Source organism: Trichechus manatus, unplaced genomic scaffold (assembly GCF_000243295.1).
Source record: "Trichechus manatus latirostris isolate Lorelei unplaced genomic scaffold, TriManLat1.0 scaffold00046, whole genome shotgun sequence".
Taxonomy (NCBI): domain Eukaryota; kingdom Metazoa; phylum Chordata; class Mammalia; order Sirenia; family Trichechidae; genus Trichechus; species Trichechus manatus.
Window position 1 is genome coordinate 3,210,036 of NW_004443982.1, and position 7,596 is coordinate 3,217,631.

A 7,596-nucleotide genomic window follows, 5' to 3' on the forward strand; every position below is an offset into this window, starting at 1 on the left:
CAAATTACCGGTTGTTTTGTCTCCTGCTGGACGCTCCGTGAGGCTGCTTTCTCGTACCCCGTTTGCTGGTCTCCATTAGGAGTCCAAGATGGCGGATCTGTGCTGCGTTAGCTGGTGGAGGACCTCTGCATGAATCTCTCTTCGCTCTCTGTTCTCTGTCAGTTTTCTCACTCCATTTGGTGCTTGGCTGAGTTCTTTATCTCTTCATTTGATGTTTTAGGATTTCAGGATTGTTGTATTCTCTGGTCGGCTTAGTTTTTCGGATCTTTGCTGTGGAGGGACGGCATGGTGCTTCTGCCTAGAGCGCCATTTTTTAATAAGCCCAGGTCTCTTAACTTTTATACCATCTGTATCCTAAGTCTTGGTCTGAGATATATGGGGTCTGAGTTCAGGTGTGAGGTCCTTGAACTCTTTGAAGGTATGTGTCCCAAGTTTTTAGTATGAAGTATTTGGGGTGCCATGTTTGTGGTCCGAAGTCTCTGAACTCATTAAGCATCTATGTTCCAAGATTTTAATCTGTGGTTTTGGGGGTTTTGTGTTCAGAGTATGAAGCCTCTGAACTCTTTGAGTTCCTGTGTTCCAATATATAAGCCTGAGGTATTTGGGGTTCTGTGTTCAGAGTTTGAGGTCTCTAACCTTTTTGAGTCTGTGTGTCCGAAGGATTGAGTCAGAAGTATTTAGGATCTGAGATCAGAGTTTGAGGACCCTCAACTCTTTGGTGGTCTTTAATCCAAGGCTTGAGTTAGAATTATTTGAGCATGTGTGATAAGTCTGAAGATCTGAACTCAATGAAAGTCTGTGTACCAAGGTTTATGTTTGAGATATTTAGAGATCTGTGTGCAAGCCTTAGTGGCACAATGGTTAAAGCACTCAACTGCTAACCAAAAGGTCAGTGGTTCAAACCCGCCAGCCCCTCTATGAAGGAAAGATGTGGCAGTCTGCTTCAGTAAAGATTTACAGCCTTAGAAACCCTATGGGGCAGTTGTACTCTCTTCTATTAGGTTCACTATGAGTCGAAATCTACTCGACGGACAGCATGTTTTTTTTTTTTTTATGTGCAAGCTGGAAAGTCTCTGAATTTTCTGAGGATCTGTCACAAGGTTTGATTTTGAGGCAACTGAGTTCTGTGTTCAGAGAGTTAGGTCTCTGAATTCATTGAAGATCTGTGTTATAAGGTTTTAGTCTAAGGTGTTTGGAGGTCTTGTGTTCAGGTTGTGAGTTTCTTAATTATTTGCGAAGTCATGAACACTTTGAGGTCTGTGTCAGTGTTTCAGTGTGATGTCTCTGAACTTTTAATTTTAATGGGTCTGTATTCAAAGGTTTGAGGTTCTTGGGGTTTGTGTTCAGGATGTGAGGTTTCTGAATACTTTGCGGTTACTTGTCCCGAGGTATAACTGAGGTATTTTGGATCTGAGTTCAGATTGTAAGGTATCTAAAAGCTTTGATGGTCTGTGTCTAAGGTTTGAGACCGAGGTTCTTAAGGTCCGTATTCAGAGTAAGTGTTTGCTAAAATTTTTTAGAGTGTGTTTTTCATGGTTTGCGACTGATTTATTTGGGAGGTCTGTATTCAGGGTGTTCAGTCTCTGAACTTTTAGAAAAATCTGTGGCCCAAGTTCATGTCTAAGGTACTTGGAGTATGAGAATAGAGAGTAAGGTCCTTGAACACTTTGAGTGCCTATCCTCCAAATTTTGAATCTGAGATATATGGAGTCCGCGTTCGGGGTGTAAGGTCTCTAAAATCTTTGAGGGTCTGTGTTGTAAGGTATGACTCTGAGGTATTTGGCAGCATGTGTTCAGGGAGCCAGATCTCTAAATTCTTTAATGGCCTGTCCCATTTTTTTATTCAGGTATTTGAGCATTTGTGTTCAGGGTATTAAGTCTCTGAACACTTTGGAGGTCTGTGTCACATGACTTGAGTCTCAATATTTGTGGGTTGGTGTTCAGGGTGTGAATTCTCTGAATGCTTTGTGAGTCTCTATTCAAGGTGTGAGGTGTCTGAAATTTTAGATGGTCTGTGTCCCATGTTTGGGTCTGAGGTATTTGGAGTCTGCTTTTGGGTAGTGAAATCTGAACTTTTTGAGGTTCTCTCTCAAGGTTTGAACCTGAGGTATTTGGGGTTCCTGTTCTAGGTGTGAAGTCTATTAAGTTGTGTGTTCCAAGGTTTGATTCGGAGGTAAAATGGGTCTATGTTTAGGGTGTGAAGTCTGTTAACTTTTTGAGGACCTGTGTTCCAAGGGTTGAGGTTATTTGGTAGTTTGAGTTCAGCAAGTGAAGTCTATGAGTTCTTTGATGATCTGTTCTCCAAAGTTTGAGTATGAGATACCTGGACATCTGTTTTCAGGATGTGACATTTCTGAATTCTGAGGCTCTCTCTCAAAATTTAAGCTGAGGTGTTTGGGGGTACAATTTCAGGGTAGCATGTCTCTGAACTCTTTCATCCTCTTTTTCCAAGGATTGAGTCTCAAGTAATTGGGCATCTGTTCAGGGCATTAGGTCTCTGAACTCAATAAGGGTCTGTGTTCCAAGGTTGAATTATAAGTATTTGGGTTCTTGTTCAGGGTGTGACCTTCCTAAATGATTTGATGGTCTGTGTTCCAAGGTTTTATTTTGAGGTACTTAGGTATTGATACTCAGGGCTTGATGTCTCTGAACTCTGTGAGGGTCTGTGTCCCAAGGTTTGACTCTGAGATATTTAGGTATTTTTGTTCAGGGTGTGAGGTCTCTGAATTCTTTGATGATCTGGGTCTTGTCCCAAGGTTTTAGTCTTAGGTAACTGGAGTGTCTGTGTTCCTGGTATGTGGTATCTGTACTCTTTGAGGGTCTGTCTCAATGTTTGAGCGTGAGGTATTTGGTGGTCTGTTTTTCAGAGTGTAAAATCTCTAAATGCTTTCGAGGTCTGCATTCCAAGGTTTGATTCTGATGTTTTGGGGGTCTGTATTGGGTGTGAGTTCTCTGAACTCTCTGGGGTTCTATATTCCAAGATTTGAGTCAGAGGTAATTGGGGGTCTGTGTTCAGGGAGCAAAGTTTCTGAAATCATTTTGGTCCCCTTCCAAAATTTGAGTCAGAGGTGTTTAGAGACCATGTTCAGATTGTGAAGTCTCTGAACTTTTCAAGGGTCTTTGCCCCAAGGTTTGTGTCTGAGGTGTTTGGAGTTCATATTCAGGATGTGAGGTCTCTGAAGTCTTTGAGATTCTGTGTTCCAAGGTTTGAGCCTGAGGTAATGGGAGGGAGAGGGGGAGGAGGAGGGGCAGGTGGGGAGAATTCAATGTATGAGATCTCTAAACTCTTTCAGGATTTGTGTCCTAAGTTTGGGCCTGAGGTATTTGGGGTCTGACTTCAGAATGTGAGGTCCTGAACTCTTTGAGTGTCTGTGTTCCAAGATTTTAATCTGAGGTATTTGTTGGTTTGTGTTCAGGGTGTAAAGTCTCTGAACTCTTTGAATGTTTGCTTTTTTTTTTTTTTTTTTAACGGGAGCGGGGAGGTCTGTGTTCCAAGCATGAGGTCTCTGAATTCTTTGAAGTTCTGTGTTACAAGGTTTGAAACCGAGGTAACTGAATGAAGTGTCATTTCCTATTGAGAGGTCCTCGTCTCTTCATCCATTGGCTGTGCTGGGATTAGCTGAAATAATGGGATACTTGGCAGGTGACAGGCTGGAGATTATTTGTATATATAAAAGGGTTGGAAGAAACTTTTTTTACATCGTAAGTACATTCCCCAAATGTCTTTAAATTAAAATGTCCTAAATAAATCTCACTTGCTACAGATTTCAATTATATTTTCAGAGAAAAAAAAGTTTGCCCTGAAGATATCATAACGATTGTTTTTAAAATGCAGCACATAATTGGCAGGAAAACTGTTCCAGGGAAAATATGTTGTTTATAGTAATCAGATATATCTTCCATTAGCAGTTGTTTTAAAAGGACTCCAGTGGGTGTCAGCTTTTTCTGAACCATATCATACACCAACTTCAACTGCATATGCTACAACAATAGATGAACCTTGAAAACATTATGCTGAGTGAAATAAGTCAGTCACAAAAGGACAAATATTTTATGATCCCACTTATATGAAGTATCTAAAATAAGGAAGTATAGAAATGAAAGTTTATTAGTGGTTACCAGGGGCAGGAGGGAGGGAGTGGGGAAGGAGGACTCAATGTTTAAGGGACACTGAGCTTCTGTGAAGGGTAATTAAAAATTTGGAAACGGATAAGGTTGAAAAACATGATGAACACAATTAATGTCAGTGAACTGTACATGTGAAGACTGCTGAAATGGCAAATGTTTTGTTGCATATATATTTACCACAATGAAAAAAAATCTAGCATATGTTTAAAGACTACCTTAAATGGCAAATCCTGTACAAAACCCTCTTGGTCTTGTGGATGCTGAAATGTTACCTAAAACGTTTCTGGAATTCCAGCCCACCCACCCCACCTGGCCAGAGGTAGAGTGAATTGTTCGCACTTCTTCACTCTTGGAACACTTAGCCTGTACCCTGATCATAACACATATTTTATGTGAGAGTTAGTTTCACACTGTCTGCTCTGCCTCCTCCTACTGAGGTCAAAGACTATCTTCTTCATAGTGCATTAACTATATTGGGTGGTAGATATTAATGCTGTTATTTTTTCGTCCATTATTCTAGTAAGACATGCCTTTAATCCTTTCTATCTCAAGCCACTCTGTTATGTCTGTCAGTATGTTGCAATGGTTTGAAAAGCAGCATTCCTAAAGGGACCTGTAGTGGACACTGTGATGTACCACTCAGATGCCCCTTCAATGAAAGACTTATTCCCTCAGCTGCGGGCATACAGACAGCTGTCAGCTCCTTCTGGGATTGTCTCAACTGCAGAGAGCTACCTCACTCAAGGTCACACTCCTCCTTCACGCGGCCCATGTCCAAAGACTGACCAACATGGTATAAAGGCCTGGCCATTTGGACCCAACCAGGGATAACTCTGATGGGTCATTCAAGAGCACCCCAAGGACTCCATCCACCATGGCAGTAACTGGGCTTGCATTGTAGTTGACTTCTCCCTCCACCACCCCCTAAGTTGTCAAATTCGTTGGCTGAAAGTTGTTTGTTCTATTTTCTTACTATCCTTTTAATAGTCTGTAGGATCTGTGGTGATAAACTCATGTGTGTTCCTGATATTGGTGATTTGTGTTCTCTAGTTTTCTTGTTTAGCAGTCTAGCTATAGTTTGTCAATTTTGTTGATCATTCAAAGGTGTGACTTTTGGCATTGTTAATTTTCTCTACTCTCTGTTTTCTATAATGTTGATTTCTGCTTTTATCTTTATTATTTCTTTCTTTTTATTTACCAGGAGTTACTTTTCCTCTTCTTTTTCTAGTTTCTTAAAAGGAAACCTTAGATCATTGATTTTGCTTATTTCTCCTTTTCTGATATTAGCATTTAAAGCTATAAATTTCCCTTTAAGCATTGCTTTAGTTCAATCCCATGAATTTTGATCTGTTCTATTTTCATTGTCATTCAGCTCAAAATATTTTCTAATTTCACTTGTGATTTCATCTTTGACCCATGAATCATTTAGAAATATGTTGTTTAATTTCCAGATATTTAGGGGTTTCCAATATATAGTAGTATTATTTATTTCTAATCTAATTCAAACGTGATCATTCTGTATGATCTTGATGCTGTAAATTTACTGAGAAATGTTTTAAGGTCCAACCTATGGTTTGTTGTGGTGAATGTATCATGTGCACTTGAAAAGACAGTGTATTCTGAAGTTGTTGGATGCAGTGTTCTATAGATGACAATTAGGTCAAAGTGGTTGATAAGTTGGTTTTGCTTCTCTAGAGAACCTAGCCTAAGACACAGCCCAAGGAGAATATTCAGATAATGCAAATGGGAAAACTCCCTACAAACCCTGGGCACCAAACAAAAATTCCCCAAAGTGGAAAGGAAAGGACAGAGCAGATGGGAACCCTATTCTCCAAACAGAAAACCTGAAAGGGTAACTTACCAAGGAAAAGGAACATCCATAACTGCTCAGATATAAACTCAGAGAGTTCAACACAAAAGAGTGGACCTCGAACCCAGGAGATTTTTACCAAGTTCCCCAGCCATGGTTTAGGGAACAATTGGATGTAAGGGACCCATGTTTTATCTCTCACCACAAAATGGAGCACTCAGCTCTGCTATCTTCTCTGGATGGATCCCCAGTTTTCTCTGGGTCCCACTTCTGACACCAAACTGTTAAAAATAATCAAAACTCACCGAAATTTGAAAATAAGATTTATTATGAGCCGTTATTCTATATACATATAGGGAGGCCATTTTGATTCTAGAAAAAGCAAATGGCTTGGAGAAGCTAGGTACAATGGAGCTTATAAACAGAAGAGGAGGGAGAAATGAAGAAGATCAACCGTTGACTAATCTTAACATGACTGATTGAACCCTACCTTCCCCCTTTGCTGAGTCAACGGAGAGAAATTTACTTCTGGCCTGGCTGCTAATAATTTCGCCCTCCACCCACCTGTAGCCATGAGGCTTTTTGATATTTAAATTAGGAGGCAATGGTTTGACAACTACCCTCTTCTAGCAGGATAAGACAAATTTACATTGGTATAGAGCAGCTTCTGGCAGGCTTTTGCAGTTTGGATCAGGCTTTTTATGGTTAATATTTGGTTTTGTGGATAAGAAAAAGCTTAAAATCAAAGAAAGATGTCTGTTATTAATTTTCCTATTCAATACCTGTAACTGACCCCGGTTGTCACCTGTTAGGTTGGGGAGAATGGGGAGGTGGGTGATAATGATCTGCGTGGTACATATACTTAGATATTGTTTGAACATTTGGCACTAGGCCACATTCGTGTGTTATCTATACAAGCATTTCTAAAGGAAAGACATATACTGAAAACTATACTGGCACTACAGTGCTGTGTGAGGTTGGAGATATGGAGAGTGTCTAGGAACAGGGTCTCAAACTCACAGGGACCAAACATGTAACTATAGATCATGAGAGAAACCCCTCATCTGGACTATTTCAGAAATCTTAACACACCTGGCCTCTTCCGGTAGTCTCATTTCAACAGATAGCATCATCTCCCATTTTATTACTCAGCCCAGAAACCCGGTCTCAACATTTTACACCTCACTCTCCTTCAACCCAAATCCAAATCCTTGCTGATGTCTGTCCATTGTACTTCCCAAATACCTGTCTAATGTCTGCACTTCTTTTCCATGCCCACTGCCTCAACTTTAGTTCAAATCATCTATTACCATCTGTGATGGTTAAGATTGTGTGTCAACTTGGCTGGGCCATGATTCTCAGTGTTTTAATGTAATCACTCCCATGATTGAATATACTGTGAGTAGCCAATCAGATGAAAGGGAGTCTCCTTGGGGGTGTGGCCCACACCTGAATATAAGCAGACGTTCTGGCTTTTTGCTCTCTCCGGATCCTGCGGCTGCTTCCTGTCCTCTCATCTCCCGTTCTTGGGACTTGAGCTGTCAGCATATCTGCCGAACCTGAGATTCGTCGATCTGCACAACCTGTGAGCGGGAGCCCTGCTCTCCGACCTGCGGATCTTGGGCTTGCCAGCTTCTGCAGCTGTGTGACTTGGGAGA